At 40.4% G+C, this 23,712-nt stretch overlaps 1 long non-coding RNA gene across 1 annotated transcript in view; it reads right to left on the bottom strand.

Annotated features, from left to right (window-relative positions):
- The window catches only part of LOC126996659 (uncharacterized), a 35,209-nt gene that overhangs the window by 3,506 nt on the left and 7,991 nt on the right, over positions 1-23,712 (bottom strand). The window contains exon 2 of the long non-coding RNA XR_007751335.1: positions 16,559-16,684. This is a non-coding gene — a long non-coding RNA (uncharacterized LOC126996659). The remainder of the gene's footprint in view (positions 1-16,558; positions 16,685-23,712) is intronic.

The raw sequence follows: 23,712 nt of genomic DNA, 5'->3' as shown, positions 1-23,712 counted from the left end.
CCCCCAAAATAGATGATACATAATCTGATCACAAATGCTTTGATATATATTATGAAATAGTTTGTGGGAGGGGTGATTTTTTCTCATTTTTCTCGCTTGGGGGAACCATTAAGAAACATGATCCCCGCTGCTACCGGGTTAAAAACTGTGCCTCCGTGTTGACACCCTGCCTGGTCAAACTCTTTCGCCTTTGCCTGTCAACATCTACCTTTCCTTCCTGCTGGAAGTATGCCTTCATACAGCCTGTGCCTAAGAAGGGTGACCGTTCCAATCCCTCAAACTACCATCCTATAGCGCTACTTTCTTGTCTATCTAAAGCTTTTGAATCAATCCTTAGCCAAAAGATTCAAAAGCACCTTTCCACTTCTGACCTATTTGATCGCCAGTATGGGTTCTGCAAGGGGCATTCTACTGGTGATCTCCTTGCCTTCCTAACTGACTCTTGGTCATCCTCTCTTAGCCGTTTCAGTGAAACGTTTGTTATTGCACTGGACATATCGAAAGCATTTAATAGGGTCAGGCACAAATCTTTGCTTTCCAAACTACCCTCCTACGGTTTCTATCCTTCTCTCTGTACCTTTATCTCATTTCCTTTCTGGCCGTTCTATTTCTGCTGTGGTAGACGGCCACTGTTCTTCCCCTAAACCTATTAACAGCGGTGTCCCGCAGGGTTCTGTCCTATCTCCCACTCACTTTCTGTTGTTCAATGATGATGATCTTTCCAAAACAAACTGTACAAACTGTCCTATCCATTCTTATGCCGATGACTCTACTCTGCATTACTCAACTTCTTTTAATAGAAGACCCACCCAACAGGAACTAAACGATTCTAGGCTGGAGGCAACAGAACGCTGAGCCTCAGACCTTACTATCATTTCCAATTTGGGCAAGAAGAACCTGGTGTCCTTCAACGCCTCAAAAACAGTTTCTCCACCTATCCACTCAACACAATCTTCCAAACAACTATCCCCTATTGTTTGACAACACTCAGCTATCACCTTCTTCAACACTAAACATCCTCGGTCTATCCTTAACTCAAAATCTCAACTGGAAACTTCATATCTCTTCTCTTACTAAATCAGCTTCCTTGAGGCTGGGCATTCTATACTGTCTTCGCCAGTCCTTTTTCCCTGCACAGTTGCTATCCATTTACAGGGGCCTTGTCTGCCCTCGTATGGAGTATGCATCTCATGTGTGGGGGGGCTCCACTCACACAGCTCTCCTTGACAGAGTGGAGTCTAAGGCTCTTCATCTCATCAGCTCTCCTCAAGCGAAACGAATTTTCAAAATCTTTGTATTAAAATAGCTTGTAATCTGCCATCAGATCTTTTGGGGTGTTTGCTACTACTGTATATTTCCCTCACACCAATGTAGATTTATACATGCTATTTGTTATTTTTGTTTATTTTATGGGAAAGGAGAAAATTGAGCCAGAAAAAAAAACTCTCACCCAGGCAGAGAGCACTCACTAACATATTGCAGATGGGCTATAGTCTACCCAATGGTTCCAAGTATACTGACACATTATGTGTACAAATTTTGCTAAGTTCTATTCCCTTGACCCCTGGGTGTTCAATAACTTTTTTGATAAATGTACATCCTTAAATTTCTTAATTTGATTCCAGTCAGCTTCATTGAGAAATCTTTTGAGGTCTATAAAAGTTTGTTTTTGTAAATGATGATAATGGGGAAGAATGAATTTGTGAAGAAAGTGTATGAGGGAAGGATTGAGGGAGGGGTTTCAGGCGAAGACCACCTGTGAAGCAAATCAATAGGGTGAGCGAGTATTAGAGCAAGAGAGTTGGAAGTAGCAGGATTGAATGTGCTGAGAGGGAGTGCCAGAACAGGGAGAGATGGAGACACTTTTGCCACAGCCACCCCCTGGGAGAAAGTTCCCATAAGGGAGCTGGGCGTCAGAGATATAGATAGATAGATAGATAGATAGATAGATAATATACAGAAAGCAAGCCATCTCCAAATCTCAATTTATCCAGACTAGCTTTAGCCCACTGAGTGCCGGCTATTTTGAACCTTGACTCATCTGTAGTGAAGTCCGATATTTGAATATTTTTTCATTCGCTCAAAATACCACATGTATAATATGGAAACAATGGGAAAAGTAAAATGTCGTATATTAAAGTGAAATTTTTTTAACCCGTCTTAACCCTATTCAACCGCAAAAGTTTTTCTCGGGAGATCCCCCTATAATTCAAAAGTCAGCAGAAAATACACTTTGAAACTAAGAAAAAGCTATAAAAGATGTTTATAGAAAAATCTTGCGTGATTGGCATACCCTATGGGTCTGAAATCATAGTATGTTATTTGTATATGTTTACTTATTACTTCATGTGAATTTCATGAAATTTGGCTGACTTGCCGGGGTTAAAAAAAAAAAAATAAATAAATAAATAAATAAATAAAAATAATAATAATAATAATAATTTGCCTCACAGCCTTTGTTTATCAGTCAATTGATTTGAAAAAAAAAAACATAGAAACGTCTTATGTACCTCTACAACTTCAAGTGATTACATTTTAGATTTTTGGCTTGGTAAAAACAGACAATCAGGTTTATAGTAAAGTCTGTGAGGCTTTTCAAAACTGGAAAATACACTTCGAGAAAATGGCTGTCAAAGATTTTTTCCTGTCCTCTGTCTTGGCACTTGTTTTTGTTTGATTGGCATGAAATCTTCACATATCATTGCCTATACCTTCTACTTTGTAGAGAACTGGAATAGGCATCTGGTCCCCCCTTCAAAAAGGTATTAGTCACTCAATGGTGAGGGTGTCAGAAGGTGCCACCTTCCTCACTTGCCAGATTTATTCCTAGAACTCTCCTGCTTGATATTCTTGGTCCTTCTTTCTAGTTTTCCTTTTCTTGGCCTTTGGTGTTATATGCCAGCTTCTCTCTTGGTCTTTCCATTGATGGTACTTCTTCAAAGTTGCATTAGAACCTGTAATATGTTCTATAATGTTCAGCATGTGAAGGTCCTGGTATTGGTGGTGATGGTGGTTGCAATGATGGTGGTTGCAATGATGGTGGTTACAATGGTGGTGGAGATGATGGTGGTGGCAGTGGCGGTGGTTGAGTTAGGGGAAGCAGTGATGGTTTGTTGGCGGGGCTGACATTCGCGCCCCAGTAGGTTGATCTTCACCTTCATGTGAAGCCTGCTGGCTCCATCTCTTCATACGAGCCTTCTTCAGGAAGCCCATTCTTGCTTTCTCTATGCGTCTCTTGCAAGTCATCGTAAGAAGTTGCTTGCGAAAGAAGTCAGGAGGTGCGCAGCATGATGGTGCTCACCCTCAAACACTTGATGAGGCACTGCCAGCACACTGGCTGCCGATCCGTGCTAGCTCACTGACACACACACAGCAGAGAGTGGAGGAATGCCAAGTGGCAAAATTTGGAAAAAGAAAATAATTTATAACATGATTTATGCAAAAAATACCAGCGTCACCATCATACCACGCGGTGAGGCACATGCAAGGCAGTGACGCAACACCGCAGGACATTTAAATCCTGCTCTGGTGTTGTGGTTTTTAAAATTTTGCGGAAAAAATTCTCCGCCTGATATTTCACACCCTTCTCCACACACTATGGGCGAAAAGTAATTTTCGTGTGTTTCAAAAAATATTTGTTAAAAAATACCCCCGGCCGCCCCCCTTAAAAGACATCTAGCTCTGTAAGTGCAAATAAAGGGTATCTTAATAATTTATTGCATGTGAATAACGATTAATAATCGAAATAACATGAAACAGTAAATAATAACTGTTGAATGTGATGCTAGGCTATTTCAAATATTAGGCCGCCCATGTTATTTACATGCAACAAATCAAAATTCCTTATGTATAGACACTTGCAGAGTTGGATATCACTATGTACCTGAATGAGATGAAATGTGGTTATCTGAAAGGCTATAAATCGTTCGAGTAAGATCAGACTATACTGTTTGTTATGCAAGTTGTTCTTTCGTGTGCTTGTGTGGTAGATTATCAATGAAAAATTGGCATGTTTGCGGTTCATATAAGGGGGCTTGAGGGTTTTTGTATGCACAAACATTCAAATATATCACTGAAAATATAAAGTTGATCTTCGCGCAATCACAAACTAACAATGCACAGGTGCCACATCTATGTTCTTCGCGAGTAGACAGACGGAATGAAACAGACTTTAGTAATTTATATTTCCCTCAGGTTAAATTTCCCCCTGGAATCCTGAAATTTCCCCCAGATTGGGAAATGCTGTTCTATATACTCTAAACTTACTTTTCTACTGTGGTTTTATTAATTATTATGGATTGTGGCTCACCCATGGCAAGCCACAACCCACCTCTCACTATGCCTAAAGAAAGCCTGATGCTAACCAATCAATCAATCAATCATTTCTATTTCCTTCAATGATTTGTACACTGCAATCAGATCATGTTTTTGTAGTGAAGTGGTTGGCATATTTAGCTATGATCCCGCTGGCCTGAGTTAGAAACCCAGCCCAGGCAGTCAGCATGCAGCCCACCCAGCTGTTCATCCTCCGTTTTGGGCTGGTCAATAAAAGGGTACCTGCAGAAACCTGAGGAAGGTAAACTGTGGTAACCCAGATATCAAACTGACCCTGTGTCACAGGGTAATGTGTTATTTTCCACCACAGGCTTAAGGATGATGGAGATGAGCACCAAGGCCATATGCAGCTTCAGCGTATGCCCCCAACTTTACCTTACCTTTTCTCCTCCAAGGTAGGTATACATATATAGATATATATAGACAGGTGCTATGGATTTTTTTTCTTTTTCAAAAAATGTTCAACCGATAATGTCACCATAAAATATAATTGATTTTTTTTTTTTTTTTTTTTGTATAGCCTAGTACAAATAAATAAGCTCTTTGAATTGACTGACTATCATCCTAATTATATGACAACTACTGCTACCACTACTACTATATACCACTACTTTTGCTGCAACTACTACTAATACTGCTGCTACTACCACTACCACTACTACTGCAGTTTAAGTCTATTAATACTAAGTTCATGGGTCTGATGATATCAATATCCAAATATTAGTCAGAATATCAGAATCTGGAAAAGACAAGACAAGACAAAGTGAAATTATAACCACAAAACCTTTTTTTTTAATTCTGGTGTAGGAAATAAAAAAAAAAAAAAAAAAAAAAAATTAGCTACAGTAAGATCTTGGATCTAATGAGTAATAGGTACCAAAAAAAACACTCAAGATACGAATTCCTAAAATGCAAATACATAAACATATGGGGAAAATTATAATAGGTAAAAAATTGAACCAAACCCTTGTTCTGACCCTAATTTCAGTCATCATGTAAGTTATCAGCATAAATTCAAGTTGTATTATCATACACAGTAATATAAAATAGAAAATAAAGAAGAAATAATGTGGATAAATCAACTGTGAGTGATGAATGCAGTGAGTAAGTATGATGAAAAGTGGTATCTGAGGCAGGGAGGCTACCTCTTCCTCACCACTATTACTGCCGCCACAGCTGCCACCTCAACCACAACCACCACCACCAATGCCCTCATACTCCTTCCTCTTGAGGTGGGCCACGAACCACCACCAACCATCAAACACACACTAGATGACGATTTAGGCTATCTATAATGACAAGAGGCTGTTATACAACATGATAATAAGAATTTATGGCAGGGACCAAGGTAAAAAGACTGGGTAGAAGTGGTGTGAGGGGATGGAGGATAAGAAAGACGTCACACACTCAGCAAAGGTGGCGGCTGGTTTGACCTGCACGCCCAATATTTCTTTTGTATTATTCAATACTTCTCCATTAGATATGAATATGGGTAGAGGTCCAATGGTACCATTAGATGCAAATTTGATAGATGTGAACTCATAAGATGTGAAATCTTACTGTATTATTTAATAGTTCAAATTCTGGATGAAAAAAAAAAAAAAAAAAAAAAAAAAAAAAAAAATTACAATGCTACAAAATAACTTAAAATGCATGCAAGTCATTCAGCGTTTTTTTCTCAAGTTCTGCACTGCTGCCTACCTTAGCAGCCACTCAATTCTATTTTCTTTTACTAGAGCAGCACTTAGTGGGCTTTTTTTTTTTTTTTTTTTGCCCTTGAGCTACTTCTGTTACAGTAAAAAAAAAATAAAAAAGCAGCTGGTCACATAAGAACACTGAAGCTCAAATTGAGTTCCCTGTCTCACTTCTCACACTTCCTTGTGAAAATATGTTGTGGTCTGCATCAGTATATATCATTACACGAGGACACATAAAAATATAAGAAAACTACAAGAGGCCAGACAAGCTTACACGTAGTAGCTCCTGAGTGAGTTATCTACCAACTTCACTCACCCCATACATTAACCTAACCTCCATTTAAAGGTTTCAATTGTGTTTGCTTCAATTATATATCTGCTCAGTTTGTTCAACTCATCCACTGCCCTGTTTGTGAACCAGTTCTTGCCTGTTTGCTTCCTGAACCTCAATTTATACAACTTATATCTATTGTGTGTTTTTACATATGATTTTTTTAGTCTCTGTACAGTAAGTTCCATATCCTTTACGTAAAATGGGCACCAAAACTGAATAGTATAATTCAGGTGGGGCCTAACCAGTGACAGATACATTTAAGGATAACTTCTGCACTGTGGTTGCTTATATTTCTAGAAATAAAACCAAAGATTATTTGCATGGTTTCTGGTAGAAATACAATGATTTCTGGGTAAAAGGCCAAGACAGACATGGACACTCAAATCTCTTTTGCAGCTGGAGTGGTCAAGAACTGTTATTTAATATGTAATTTCTTAGGTGATTATTATTCCTGCACTTAGTACAGGTAACTTGCGATTTACGCGAGTTTGGTTTACGCGTTTTTTTAAATAACGCGGGGTCCAAAATCCAAATAAATGTTTAATTTACACGTTTTTTCCACTTATACACGATATTTTATGGAGTGGCAACCAGTTGTCTCACACAACTGGACTCACACGGCGCTGCGGCAACACAGCTGAGCTCAGTTCTTCCCGCGCGCCACTTGAACAACAATACAGTACCCACGCTGCCACGCTACTCAACATTAAGGGTGTGCAGGAACCGGTACCAGTACCGGTACTAACGGTACCAGCTATACGGTACGGTACCGGTACCAGACTGCCCGGTACCGGTGCCAATACTACCCAATTGCTCATGGTGTCCCTCATTTCTTCCTCACACTAGTGAGGCTGAGACTGACTGCCTGAGTGGATATCTCGGTGATATGGATATTCTCTCTCTCTCTCTCTCTCTCTCTCTCTCTCTCTCTCTCTCTCTCTCTCTCTCTCTCTCTCCACTGAATGAAGTGAATATTTATTTTTCAATAGAAACCTGCCTCTTGTTTGATTTACATTGTTTTTTATTTACGCGACCTCTTCAAGGACACAATACTCGTGTAAATCGAGAGTTACCAGTATGTTGGCATTTGTCAATGCTGAACTGCATTATTTATTTGTTAGCCTACTCATAGAAACCACTTAGTTGCTCCTGTAATACCACAGTTGTGTAATATTTGTGTCCTCAGCAAGCTTGCTTAAGTCACTGGGAATATGTGTTCAAGTTCACTGATGTACAGGTAGTCCTCAAGTTATAACATATGCAACTTACGACTGTTTACACTTATGACCAGGCCAATAATATTAGTAGGTAATACTTGGTCAAGTAATGAGTTGAAATTTCAAATATCCCACCGTGGGTAGAGTAGCAGTTTGTTTAAATAGAACTCCCGCGCCTCCCATAGCCCCCACCCTCCCACCGTCCTCATGCACTGGGCCCACCCCAGCAGGGCTGGGCTAAGGCAGGGAGGAGTGAAGGGTGGGTGGGCTGGGCAAGACCACCCACACTTCCCCCTCAGTCACCTTTGGAACTAAGCTCAAGCTTGAGTCGCTAGTCGCTTCTCTTCCAGTTTACAGGCCTACGGTCTACTATACAAGCTTTCCTGCTTAATCTAGCAGATGCCAGTTGGCTAGCAAATTTGCATTCCACAACAACAGCCCCCTCACAATATTCATGCAGCAGCTTCTATAGGCAACCATTAACTGAAAACAGCAATCATGGTTAAAAAAATATTCACTGAAGGTAAGCAGAAGCAGATGCAGCAGAGGTAACAATGGCCACTCCTACAACTATGATGTGGCCTTCATTTACACACATTGCCCCATCCACCCCCAACACAACCCCCCCCGCAATAACTTGGTAGTGATGACAAAGACCAAAACTAACACCACCATCTTGGCAAAACTTTTTTAATGTTAATTTCAACTTAGGACCAATTCAATTTATGACTGTACTAGTACAGTACGAAGGCAATACATAGGTATGGTACAAAGTTAAGGCACTGATTTTTTTTCTTTGATATGAATTACAATACTCATGAAAGAATTGTACTGTGGCATACTGCATGCTCTGGTAGGTTGGGGCTCTGACACTTGGGTGAATGTTATTCCTGTTCACCCCAGTGAGCCAAGAACTCAACTATAGGCATATGAGGATTTTGAGGATACCATAAGAATCCTCACTAAATTCCGCCTCAAAACATATATTCGGCTAAAAAAGTTGGCCAACAAAACTACGAGCTAGTGAGTGGGGAAGAATTGGTACTTCAGATTTATTGTCTACAATACTCAATACGGAGACTTTAACCCGTTCGCTGCAATTGGCACGGATTTCGCCTTCACTGTTAGCCTGGTAACATATAGTCCCAGGTCTTTCTCTGCCTCTGAGGTGGATAGTGGAGTGTTTCCCATGTGGTATTGGTGTGCTGGATATCCCCTCCCAAGGTGCAGGACTTTGCATTTTTCTTCACTGAATTGTAGCAGCCACTTTCTGTTCCATTCCTGAAGCTTGGTGAGGTCTTCTTGTAGGAAATCTGCAGTCAATGGGTTAAACAAGTTTGTATTGTTTATATATATATAATATCTATATATATATATATATATATATATATATATATATATATATATATATATATATATATATATATATATTTTTTTTTTCTCTCTATTTTTATTTGCACATGTTCTAGTACAAGTCTTTATGAAGCCAATGATACCAAATTTATTGGGGTACGATATATCTGTGAGGGTAAAATACGTCCGCGAATGTAGAGTATCGCGGCGGCAAAAAAAGGCCGGTCAGGCCTGAGAAATGTATGATGAGTGGAACAGAAACTTACTGGAAACTCATGGTGTGCGAGAGGGTTTATCACATGTAAGAATAAGAGCTCAAGTGATCTCTTTGAGGGAGTTCATGGATTTGTGGTACTTGTCCAAACAGCCCTCCAATAACTTATTATTGAGAATGGCACCCCTGTCTGAAGCACTGGTGAGTGTTGAATCTTGCTAGATGATGTGGCTGATCAGTTCCCCATGGCTGAGTAGCTCAGTAATAATAATAAAAAAAAAATAAAAAATAAAAAAATAAAAAGACCCTCCTCTTGGCTTTCTTCTAGCTCAGCAATTTTGTCCACAGCTATAAGGTCTTCAGGAGTGATGGGGCCTAGCCTACGCACGAACATCTTGAGTATTCTCAGTTGTTGTGTTAAAAAACAGCCCCTGGCATTTGTCTTGCCTCCTCTGCAGCTTCCTGAACTTGCACTGTGTTGTCGTGGTGCTTGTGAGAGGAGGGAGGCAGCCATTGTGTCCCATAAGGCATAAACCAGATATCATTAACCCCATTTAACTGCAAAAGTTTTTCTCGGGAGATCCCCCTATAACGCAAAAGTCAGCGGGAAATACACTTTGAAACTGAAAAAAAGTCATAAAAAATGTTTTATAGGAAATTTTCTGGCGCACCCTGCTGGGCAATCGGTTTCTTTCTAGGTTGTTGCATTTGGCTGGAATTCCATGATTCCCCAAAAATTCCAACTTTTTATTGGTGCGACGTACAGGAAAATTTATAGAAGAAAAGTTGCTAATTTTATCACGATGGAGTCTGAAAAATATACTAGTTTATAATCTCTGACCCGGATATTTACTGCCTACAGAGAGCCAAAGTTGCAGTGAAACTCAAGGACTGACCATTTGGCTGGAATTCCATGATTCCCCAAAATTCCAACTTTTACCTGGTGCGACGTACAGGAAAATCTATTGAAGACAAGTTGCTCATTTTATCACGATGGAGTCTGAAAAATATAGTTTATAATCTTTGACCTGGAAATTTACTGCCTACAGAAAGCCAAAGTTGCAGTGAAACTTGAAAAATAATTTGTGTAGTTTTTTTTCATTCTAGAATGAATCTCATTGAATAAAAGTTGTAAAAAATCATCCGTATAACTCAACTGTGAAATCAGATTATTATTTGGACAGACCATTTGGCTGGAATTCCATGATTCCCGAAAAAATCCAACTTCCGCTTCCCACTCCCGTCAACTAGATATTGGTTCATCTGGAACATCACATATATAAGTGAAGGTGTCAAGACTATGCTCAGCACACACACAACGAGCAGAAACTAAAGGAAGACCGGCGAAACAGATCGACTGAGGGAACATAATCGCTCTGCAGATGCCATGATGCGTAGGCAGGAACTGAAGGCTATTTTTAGCATGGAGTGGTGGTAAGGGACAAAAGAGGTGCCAATTAGTCAGTTAGCATCGACAGCAACCTAGTTACACGCAGCCTTCAAATTCCAGATAGCTTCTCACTCTCCGGCGCTGGCATCATGCTCGTTGCCCACGTCTGAAAGAACTACAGTACCCTCTCGAGTTTCACGCTTGCTTCATTCCGAAGGTATAGTGCCAAACTCGAGAATCACAAAACCTGAGGTATTGAAATCCATGAAAAAGCACTTATTGGTTCCAACTCGTGGAAAAAATTACTTTTTTTTTACTTTACTCCCTTGTTATCTCAATTTTTTCGACTTTACTCCCTTCTTATCTCAAAATACATACCTTGGTAATAGGCAGAAAATGGGAAGTGAGAACAGGTCGTTTTGAAGCCACAGTTGAAGGTGGCTGCCTTTCAAATGGCTGGCAGTTCTGAATACACGCTTGTGATCCACGGGGTGTCGTCTGCTAAAGTAAGGGCTATCGCTGTCACCCGTGGGACAGTTGGACAAACCTATATTTTCTGGTAGTTTTCTGTGTTATGAAATAATCTGCTAAATCTTTCTGTCATAAATCATTAAACCACTAATGTCATGATTGACTTTTCAATGCTTATTGTACGTAAACCCGCTGCTGCAGCCGCAAAATAGCTCGCAGAGAGGTTCAACTTGCTTACTGTTTCCATATTTACCTTACCGCTCACAAAGATCACAAGCGGACAAACTAGAACAAAACCAGGCAAATTAATACTTTTAATGCTGTGTATTCCCACAGCACGCATGCGTGGTGGACAGCAGAATGATTAATTTCAGCGGGGAGATATTTCTCAAAACACCGGCCAGTGTAGTCTTCTTCTTTGGACCTGTAACGCTTTGTAACGCTTCTTAGGTCCTGCTTCTCCACAATTTTATACTTCACAACATGCACTTAGTTACTTCACAGTGCGCACTTATACATTTCACCCTGAACATAGGTGTTTTTCTGTTCTTTTCCTTCCCTGATTTTGCTTTTCTATGCCCTGTTGCTATTTTCCACTATTACTTTTCACTGTTGCTGCCATGCATTACAGGTCAAAAGAAGAAGAAGAAGAGGACACTGGGAGTTCTACAAATTTCATAGACTGGAGTAAAAAAGATTTTTGGACTGTGGTTCCACAGCACGGGGTGTTCTCTTATCTTGTTAATCAAGTAGTAAGCAGAGCAGCTCTGCCAGCCCACTTTACGAGTTTCTTGGTGGGCCAACTTCCACTGCTCCTCACTCCTCAGCCACTGCCGTTGTCTGTTTACATACAGCTGCATGGTACCCACGTACCCACGCTCATACTCACAACTGTTTTCCATTCATACGGACAACAAACAACTCGCTCCTGGTTGGGCATACGGGCAACCGTGGTTGCCCATAGCCCCAATGGTTGGATACCGCCTATTAAGGCAGCACGCATGACGCCAACGGTAGGTAGACGTGACCCATACATGTCAAAGTATCGCGAAACTAGGGGAGGTAATGCACTAAAGTCGGGATGGTAAGAATTTAGGACTAAGCGCTAAACTTGAGGATCGCGAAACTCGGATAGTGCGAAACTCGAGAGGGTACTGTATATGACGCCGGTGGAATCAATGTCATCAAGGGGTTAAGAAACATGATCACTGCAGCTACCAGGTTAATCAATCACAGTGCAGGGAGGCACTAAAATGAACCAAATCAAAGTGGAAGATGCTGATAATTCACCACCAATCAAAACAAGCCCTCAATACATGAGAAATGTCCACAATCCCCAAAATAGGTAGGCTTTTTATACCCTCATGATAAAGGAGATCTGCGATAGCCAACCACGCGATATATTTTAATCTGAATGAAGGTACCTTCAAGTTAGATCCACTAATGAGATCTCTTTCCACCCCTTTAATCACCTCCATCTGTCCATTGCAACATAGGGGAGGGGAAGTGACCTGACTCCCACTATGTGACCTGTCAGATAGGGGTGCTTGCCCCCACTTCCCTGGCCTGCCCTCTCATGTTGACCCATTCATCTTCATATAAAATGGGATCTGTACTGACTTTCCTCACTTCTACTTCTCATCACTGAAGATGGTGGCAGTGTCACATCTTTTGTCTGCAAGTGTTGGATTTATTCACATTAAGAAGATCACATCAGTGTGATTATCCCAGTCTATCATCTTTTCCATGCAAATGGCTGAATCATCCACAGGTGGACAGTGCATGTTTGGAGTGGCTCCACAAAAATTCCTCTGTGGCTGCCTTTGTGCAATTGGGGGGAAATTCGCAAATGTGCAAATCCGTGAATAGTTAACTCACAAATTCAGGGGCACAGGTGTACTTGAAATGGGAAGCAGCCTGCATAGAGACTTGCCCGGAGGAACCCCTGGGTTGGGCGTCATAGGGTGGGCGAGGCAATGTGCCCCCCTGGTGTATGCACCTGCCGAGTGGTGATTGATTTAAACCTTGGGATTGTTTCTATCCTTTCACTAGATGAAACCACTAGTGGGAAAATGTTGTCACAGGGCTCCACTATTTCTGAAAAATGTGTTTTAAACTTAGGTTTTGTGGTATAAGGAGACCCTTAAAAAGAAACATGGTGAATGGTGGTGGGTTTACTGAATTATCAAAGCACTGAGAAACTACACAGCCTTATATTAGGGTTCATCTTCAAGCAGTGGGTTTAACAGGCACCAATTATGCTTTTGACAACTCTTTCCTTTGTTTTACTACAATTTTTGCTATATTAAAATCTTACAAATTTCTTAATTCTCAATTTTTACTAGGGTTGGCATTTAACCCTCCGTCGGCGTCAGGGCATTACATCACACACACAGGCTGATTCTTCCTTCCGTGTCGTGCATATACCCTGACTGACGACAATTCTGACTTACACATGACTCTCAGATCATTTTTTGACACTTCTATTGACTTGTTTTTTTTTTTTTTTTTGACACATAAAAAATTTTTTTTTTTTTTTTTTGAAAAGTGCTGACGCTGGGGGGGGTCACGGGTGGGAAATGTTCCGACGCCATGGGGGTTAAAAAAACACCCAAAAAAACAAAACTTTTTTTTTTTTTTTTTTTTTAGATATTTAACATAAAATTTAGTTTTATATCCTATTGATAAATAAGGTCCATATATGTACATGAAATAAAAAAGTAAAATCCATTAAGATCTTCCAAAAAAAAATATAACATCATTTTTTTTCTTCATCTTATTTGCTTGTGTTCTAGTTTTTGCTTCGACACACCTGATACATCATCACACAACCACCACACTACAACACGGATTAACCAAGCCAAACCATACTCGGATACTCCACATTACACCCAGCCATATCACACAGTCACACCACAAATCACACTTAAAATAAGGCCATCTTACATTGTGACTACATCGCCACTATAGTAAATTGTTTTGCACAACACCACTTTGTACACATGAAAAAATAGTGTTTTCTATTTCATCAACCTTTTCCATTAAGAATAAGTCAGGGCTCAATCTTATAATTGCCAATGCCACACAGTTTGCGATAATAATGTTGCTGAAATCGAGACAGCATTCCGAAATTACTATATCAGTAAAGACACTGGCCACAAAGGGACCAACCTGCCAAAAAGCATCAACACCAATCTCCAGTTCACCGTTCACGACTGTCAAGTGGTGTGTGCCTGACCACACCTCGCGCCTCTCTCCCTGTCCAGTACGCGTACAGTACAAATCAGTGGGCAGCCAGGCCCCTAACCCTAATGACGAGTGGGGAGCGCATACCCCCTGACAGACCCTTGGCGTACCCCCTGGGGTACGTGTACTCCAGGTCGAAAACCCCTGGTCTAAGTGATAACACACGCATACAGGAAACAACACTACTTTTCTTCTCTCTGACTCATAACTATAATTTATACTAAATATATATTAGGGTAACTACTAACCACGCCAGGGTGCTCTGCTAAGCACAACAATTAAACAGTGTGATCCTCTCACTCACGACAAAGAGAGACTGAGGAACTGAGGGGTGCTAAGTGACCAGCAGTCAAGCCTCACCAGTTAGTTTCCTATACAGTACAAGTTAACAACCAGTATCAACAGGACCTAAACAAGTGTCTATCCTTTAGATAACACTTCAAACCTTTTATTTTACCCTTGGCTACTTTTCAATTGCTAATTTAAATTGATTTACATATAAATACAAAGAATAAACAAAAAATAATAAAAAAAACCAAAAAAGCCCCCCAAAACTTTTTTTTTTTTACTTTTTTTTCCAACCCTGATTTTTACTGGCCTGTTATGTGTTTAATGTCTAGTAGCGATGAAACAAATTACGTTACACTACCTGGGTAATGTTTACAAGAGTGGCCGCAGTGCTTACATTCACCACCTTGGTCTCAAAACCTCCATGGGAACAATGAGACAAATGACAACTGAAAGCTAATTTAGAGGCAAGATATGAAACAAGAAAAAGTAAAGAAGGAAAATAATTTATTAAGATACATATCATCATGAAACAAAAGAAAAGGCAGAGTGACTAAATAACTAACTACATGAGGCTACTGGTACCAACTTCTCAGTGTTTTTAAAAGAAAAGTTCCCAATAGCAATGAAGACAAAGAAACTATAGTCCGGTAAATCTTAAGTGGCGGCTCTGACGTAGACAGCCCGCTAGACACTGGTGCTATGTCTCCAACTGACCTCGCGCACCGTGCCTTTCACACCCTTCTCTCTCTCTCTCTCCTCGTGTCTCTTTCTCTCTCACTCTAGTATAAAAACAGATATGGTTTTTATGATTGATTCTCTATCTGTGAGTGAATACAAAGAAATTTGTACAACACTTGGCAGCGTTGCCACCGCGGCGTTGTCAGCTCAAGTCAACTCAACACACCGCAGGTGCCAGTTGCTCTGCCTGCTTTAATTATCGCATTTCTGCCATTTTTTGGTGTGTGTCTGCCATCTGCCATACAATATCAGCCATATGGCATAATTATGACAAAATATGGAGACTGTACCTGTATATGTAATGCCAGGACCGTCAAGCAAATTTTGATGTGAATCATCCAGGTGAATGGTGAGGTTCCGCCGGCGATGGCCAGGGAGTGGGGAAGGAGTGGTCGCAAGAACATTAAAATATTAAACTTTGACCTTATTTCCACACCACCCAAGAGGTAAAGAGTCTTGGTGCATTTTTTAAAGAGGTTTATTATTAATATTAATATTATTATGCATTGTCGTGCACCATACTCCCCGTATGAGAGTACACCCCCACTTTTCTCACACACACACACACACACACACACACACACACACACACACACAGAGAGAGAGAGAGAGAGAGAGAGAGAATGACACACACACACACACACACACACACACACACACACAGAGAGAGAGAGAGAGAGAGAGAGAGAGAGAGAGAGAGAGAGAGAGGCATGGTGTGCGAGGTCAGTTGGAAACGTGGCAACGGGGTCTAGCGGGCTGTCTACGTCAGAGCCGCCACTTAAGATTTGCCGGACTATAGGTATGGAGAACAGCTTCATCAGACCTGGCAACCCTGCACTTTTCCCTTTTCCAAACAACATAACTAGTTACAGACGGACTGACTCAAGCTTCTGTTTATGGAATGCTCTCATCAGGTCACCTTCCTCACACCCTCATGGCCATGACCGTTGAAATATTACTATGAAGATTTGCTTCATAAAGGAAAATACTGGTGTATTAACCCATAACCATGGCATGTAGAGGTCAGGGTTTTCTCTGGTGTTTAAAAAGACACCTAATTTAGGGTTTATATTTTAGGTTTAAGGGTCACATTATGTCGGAAAACATATCAGCTGAAAGGCATGGGTCTCCTATTTGTTCAACACTTTTGCTGAACTTTGAGTCACCTTGTGACACCAATCTAATAAAACACATGCACAGGTTGATTTAGGAAATATACTATCATTTATATGATTATCGCTAGGAACTTTCTACTAAAATATTTAAACTTACCGATCTTTCACAGTATGCATTTATGAGCTTCTTAAGGGATGTGTGCTTTTTTATTTTAAAGTGCACAATCTGGCCATCTTGACCCACCACTTTTAAGTTGATGTGTTCTGATGGCTTCTCCTCCTTCTGGAAAAATAGATAGACAACAATGTAAGAAATTTAATCACACAAAAGATAGAAATAATAATTCAAGATTTAACAAATCCACTGAGTTGATCTGAGCTCCCCTGTCACACAACACTGCAATCCATCTCTACTTTGATTAAACAGATGAAATGAACAAAAATATTTAACCCATTAAAAGTAAGGAAGGGTTGCAATGTAAATTCCATTTGATGTGATTTTCAAATAGGGTAAGATGTTGGAAGAAATGCACCTCAGTATTGTGGCTGACAATCCTGCTGACATATATATCTGCTGCTATCACTCAGCCCAACATAATTTAAGGTTAGCTGAGCATATTGGAAGGCCAAAGAAAAGTGGCAGAGGCTGCCAAACACCTCTCTCTGAAAGGAGCCGTCTTAATAAAATAACTCACATGCATAGTTCATCTGCTACTGTAGAATAAAAACATTAGTGCCCATGGGAGACCTTCTATCACAGTCCATAAGAACAAGGATAATGTAGTGGGTTCAAAAGAGGTTACACATAGTCTAGTAAGCTCTGATAAACTTCAAGAATAGAAATATGCTTCTGAGTTAAGGTTTGGTAAACAAGCCAACTGACATTTTGCTAAACCAAACAATCCACTTTATTTCTTACCTCAGCAATGAGTTAAAGGAACATCTAACCTTCCTAGACACTCATTAAATAAGTAAAATTATATTGCAGGTTCCATAAAAAATATATGTCAATGTTTATGGAGAAGCAGCCATACCACTGTTATGATTTTGTGTTTGCTGCTACTGCTAGCTTAGCTGTTGCAACCAGTGGGGCTAGGTACCAATTTAGGAGAAGAGAGGGGTAATTTAGGTTACATTATCTGGTCTGGTTATAACCTAAAAATATATAATTCCAAAAGAAAATAAAGCTCAGATTTATTCATGACATTTACCTAAATCATGATAAAGTAGGATCTCACCAACAAAGCTTTCCAAAATCATGTTTTTGACAATAATGCTGTTAGATTTGATATACCAAATTTCTGCAGGAATATTTACATTCTCCCAAATAACAACATTTGCTGGAGGAAGCATCTGGGCACATCTATGATAGTGTTTCTTTGGCGATATCTTGATGACACAGTCGTCAGACTTGCATCTTGGCTGCGTGTATTATGGGATGTTGGGGGGCTGCCACCCTTGGACTTTCCTCCATTTTTTCCATTTGAGACCCTCCTATCACTACATTTTTCAGCCAAAATAATATGAATTATTATTAAATCAACATGAGAATTATGTCATTCATTTTATATGAATTAATGAGGTGTTTGGTGTGATGATTGAATGAGGGTTTGTGCACAGAGGCTGGTGTGGCATATGGTTGTATCAACGGCGGCATCTCAACTCTAGCCTCTCACGCCTGGTTTGCACTCTTCCGTCAACAAGTCATCAAACCCGTCAACTACAGAATATGGAGGCGATACTATTGTTCACTGAGCATTGTTTTACCCACAATGCATCAATTGTAATCAGTAACTCTTGATCCAAATGTAAACACCGGATTGGGTGGCAGTATACCAATATTTCACAGGACTATTCTGCATATGACCATTCCTTTAGTTTGGCCATCATGCGCCATACATTTTTGGTAGTATCAAGCAATGCTGTATTTATGTGTGGGTCCGAAGTCCAGAGTAATCCATCATCTCTCCATTAGGACTTTTACAGTCTCTGTGGTGATGTGGTCAATATGCCTGGTTACAAATCTGTGGGAATGGGTTCCAACCTCAGCTTGGTCAGTCAGCACATAGCTCACCTAGCTATTCATCTTCCATTTGGACATGTCAGTAAAGGGATGCCTGGGAAAACCTGGGGAAGGTAAACTAAGGTAACCTGAATGTAGCACTTGCCCTGTGTCCTGGGGTAAAAGGTTCTCACCCACCACAGGCTCAAGGGCCAATGGGAAGATGGGCACAATGGCCACATGCAGCTATGGTGAATGCCGCCAACTTTATCTTTACCAGTCCACCTCCTGTTCACTCTTTTATTGAAAATCATGTTCGTAACTCTTAGTCTGTTTCTTTCTGCAAATTCAACAAGTTTATCTCCTCTGCTGTTTCTTGTACTTATTTAAAAATGGCCAATTGCTGTTTCACCAAAATATTTGGTCTCTACTTTGGCAAGACTATTGTTAATGGGGTTTTAGGCTTCCTCATTGCTACTTCATCATCCTAATAAAACTTTTCCAATTTAACACCATTGTAATTTGATGTTGGTGCATGAGTCTGAAGTATTTCAATTAGCATATTTTGTTTAGCTTGAGAATGATTCCTGCTAATTCTCTCTCTCTCTCTCTCTCTCTCTCTCTCTCTCTCTCTCTCTCTCTCTCTCTCTCTCTCTCTCTCTCTCTCTCTCTCTCTCTCTCTATATGTATATATATATATATATATATATATATATATATATATATATATATATATATATATATATATATATATATATATATATATATATATATATATATATATATATATATATATATATATATATATATATATATATATATATATCGCATACTTTATTTATCGCTGATAACAAAATCGGGTTATCGGCCATCCACTACTTATTTAAATATATATCGGTATCTTCGTTACTTTTGTAACTAAACTAGCAATAATCGCTACTTTTTTCCGCCTCTCAGAAAAAAAACATTGTCTCCTCCCTATTGTGCACGCGTGGTGCAGGCACCCGGTGTTGTATGAAAAAACATCGGGGTATGAAATATCTTCGGTGAAGAGATTTCATACTTAGATCATCAATATTAAAACACTAGGTTATTTTTTTTATGCTAGACTCAAAATTCAATATATCAAAATCATTAAACTTTCCCCAAAAAATGATTATTCACTGCCTCAAATTTGATATTCCATATTCATTTGTGAGCATGCCATGTTATTGAAGGCACCTGGTGTTGTGTTATTTGGTGCCCTATCGTCAAAAAGCGCCAGGCTGGCGCTTTTGTTTACAAACACTGGTCTTGTGAACTACGCATGTTCAGACCAGTAAGCGTAGCCCTGTACAGTCTCACACAGCTATTTAACACATTAAGAGTAGTTGCTGGAAGGTTGAATCAGACATTCAGTACCACCATCCTCGCTGTTTCTAGATCGACACTCTGTACATATAAATACAACTCGTACAGAGTGTCCTTCTAGAAACAGCAGGGATGGTGGTAGCAGTACTGTATGTCTGATTCAGCCTTCCAGCAACTCTTAATTACAGTTAAAAAGCTTTGTGAGACTGTACATGTCTACGCTTCCTGGTCTGAGCATACGCAGTTCACGAGACAAGTGTTTGTAAATAAAAGCGCCAGCTTTTGACGGTGGGGATGCCAAATAACACAACACCGGTTCAGACCACTGTGTGGTTTTCAGGTTTTGTAAGTTTTCTAAAATACAAATAATGAAAATTTTAATTCATCTATGTTTTTCTTTTATTTGAAATATCAATATAGTATCATTTTCACCTATCGGACTTATTGCTAGCTAGTATCGGAATTCTGGAGTAATATCGGGTATCGGGTATCGGTTATCGCCTATATTTGTGTTTCCAGTTAACGAATATCGGTTATCACCGATAAGGTTCTCCATAATCAGTTATTGGTTGTCAGGAATAAGGTTTTCTGTTATCGTACCCAGCTATATATATATATATATATATATATATATATATATATATATATATATATATATATATATATATATATATATATATATATATATATACACAGTACCCTCTCGAGTTTCGCAATCCATGAGTTTTGCGGTTAGACCTAAATTCTTACCATCCCAACTTTCGCGCATTATCACCCCGAGTGTCACGCTGCTTTGACATGTACAGGTCACGTCTACTTACCATCAGCGTCATGCACGCTACCTTTAAAGGTAGTATCACACTGGACGTTTTACTCCAAACATTGTGGCTATGGCAAGAGAGAGAGAATGGGTCGTTTTGAAGCTGCAGATGAAGACGGCTGCCTTATGATTGGCTAACAGTTCTGAAAACACGCCTATGATTCGCTGGGAGTCCGATGACGTCATCACCGACGCTCACCCTATCAGCGGTTTCACTGCCTTAAGGCGGTGTCACAACGGCCAATTTCGTCCAACCTTTGGGGCTACAGGCAACGCCTGTATGCCCAACCGGGAGCGAGTTCATGGTTATCCGCAAGCTGGTGTCACACAGGGCTTTTTTCTTCCCACCGAGTTGGCGCCAGCTAGGGCAACCGGCAACTCCAACTTTTCTGGGTGTGCGTCACACACGGCCAAGGTCGGTTGCCCGTATCCACATTCACAACGTAAACAAAGCACTTGCCCTATATCAACATGGCGGCGTCTGCTAAAGTAAGGGCTGTCGCGGCTTGTGCTGCCATTACCCAAGTTGTGGACTTGTTGCTGAAGTTAAATGGAAGGAAGAAACAGTTGTGGGCGTGGCATGCCTGTGGTTCCTCTGTGCCAGTTCTTATTGTCACCACTGCGCGTGAGCGGCCAACCCACCCATCTTGACTCAACCATAAACATATGGATCGAATAATAACACACACACACACACACACACCAGACTCAATAGGAACCATTGCAGATGTTTCTGACAAACAGAAACGACTTCACCATTTCTTGAGTGTGTTAAAACTTATTTGGTGAGTGGCTCACATGAACCAAACCTAGCTCTTGGCAAGAGGAGAGCAGTCGTTTTTAACATTGCTCTCTTCTTGCCATTGGGTATGTTTGGTTTGTATGAACCACTCACCAAATAAGTTCTAACACACTCTAGGAAATGGCAAAGCCATTTTTGTTTGTGTGAAACATCTGCCATGGTTCATGATGAGTCTGGTGTGTGTATATTTACCTAGTTGTGACATACGGGAAAAGAGCTACGCTCGCGCTGTCCTGTCTCCTTATCCTCTCTTATCCAACTTTTCCTTGAAATCACGAATGTTTCTTGCACAAACCACCTCCTCCTCCAGTCCATTCCATAGCTCAATGCTTCTGTTTGGGAAGCTAAACTTTTTCACATCTCGCCTGCACGTGGTCGTCCTCAACTTCTTTCCATGTCCTCTTGTTTCTCTCTCGCTCCACACACAGGTCCTCTCTGTCCAGATTCTCCACCCCACTCGCTACCCTGTACACCACTATCAGGCCTCCTCTTTCTCTTCTTCTCTCCAGGGTTGTGAGCCCCATGCTATTGAGTCTCCCCTCGTAAGTCCGATCCCTAAGTTCCGGTACCATCTTAGTTGCCGCTCTCTGTACTCTTTCCAGCTTTCTTATGTTCTTCTTTTCGTGAGGAGACCAGACCACTGCTGCATACTCCAACCTTGGCCTTATCATTGTAACTATTATTTTCTTCATCATCTCTTCGTCCAAATACACAAATGCCGTCCTTATGTTCCTCAGCAAATTCATAGTTTGTCCCGTTATCCTGTTGATGTGTTTGTCCAATGACATGTTCTCTGAGATAGTCACTCCCAAATCTTTTTCTTTCACTCCTCTGCATATTATCTCACTTCCCATCTTATAATCATATTCACATCTTCTACCACTCCTACCAAACTATTTTTTTACATTTCCCAAGGTTGAATTCCATCTGCCATTTACCACTCCACTCCCATATTTTGTCCAGGTCTCTCTGCAATGCCTCACAGTCTTCCACATCACTGACTCGTCTCAATAGCTTTGCATCATCTGCAAACAAACTCACATAGCTGGTCACTCCGTCCACCATATCATTTATATAAACAGCAAACATTATTGGTGCCAGCACTGAACCTTGTGGGACCCCACTCCTCACTGGGCACCAGTTGGAAACCTTGTCCTTGATTATTGTCCTCATTTCCCTGTTAGTTAGGAAGTCCTCCAGCCACTTAATAAGTCCATCACCCACTCCACTCCTATTTTTAATTTTCCAAATTAGTCTTCTGTGCGGTACTTTGTCGAATGCCTTTTTCAAATCCAGGTACACTCCATCCCCCCAGCCTTCTCTCTCTTGTATTACATCTGTCACCCTTGAGTAATAACATAACAAGTTGGTGACACAAGATCTCCCTCTCCTGAATCCAAACTGGCAATCCGAGATAATTCTCTCCCTTTCTAAAAAATCCGACCACCTGTTTTTAACTAGCCTCTCACATATCTTCGCAACCACACTAGTGAGTGATACTGGTCTGTAATTTAATGGGTCCTCTCTCTTTCCTCCTTTATATATTGGTACTATGTTTGCTCTCTTCCAATCTTGTGGTACCCTTCCTTCACTCAGGCAGGCGCTCATTATGGAGTGCAGTTTCTCTGCAAGTTGCTAACTACATTCTTTCAGGATCCACCCTGATACTTCATCCGGCCCTGTCACCTTTCTTACATCCAGCTTGTTCAAGCTTTCCTTGACCTCCTGCACCGTTAACTGTATCTCCTGCATAACCCTTCCTCTTTCCTGGCCCGGTGCTTGTACGAATTCGTCTTACTTTGTGAAAACTTTTTGAAAGCTGTTGTTTATCACTTCTGCCATCTCTGCTGGGTCTTCATATGCAGTTCCATCCATTTTCAGTTTATCAATTGTTTCTCTATTCTTTAATTTGCCGTTCACATGTCTATAAATTAAAATTGTTCCACGCGTTGATTCTTCCTCGTCTCCTCCATCCCTTTCAGGCTTCTTCCTTTCTTTTTCTAGCCGCCTCGCATCTTTTGTTAAACCACTCCTTTTTACCAACATCCTTTTTGGTTACCTTTGGAACATATCTATTCTCAGCTTCTTTGTACAGTTTTAAAACTCCTTCCACTTGTCTTGCGTACTCCTGGCTTTGTACAGCCCACTCCAATTTGCATTCTCAAAAAAAGTTCTCATATTAACAAAGTCTGCCTTAGAGTAGTTTCTTCTCCCTATTTTATGATCCTCTTTTTGGTCAATCCTTCTCTTTTCTTTTACTTCAAATTCCACAATCGCATGGTCACTCTTAGCTATTGGGCAGTCTATTTAAATATTTTCTATTACTTCCGGTTCCTT

Source organism: Eriocheir sinensis, chromosome 10 (assembly GCF_024679095.1).
Source record: "Eriocheir sinensis breed Jianghai 21 chromosome 10, ASM2467909v1, whole genome shotgun sequence".
Classification (NCBI taxonomy): domain Eukaryota; kingdom Metazoa; phylum Arthropoda; class Malacostraca; order Decapoda; family Varunidae; genus Eriocheir; species Eriocheir sinensis.
Note: the sequence above shows the minus strand (reverse complement) of the source record. Positions and strands in the feature narration are given on the sequence as shown.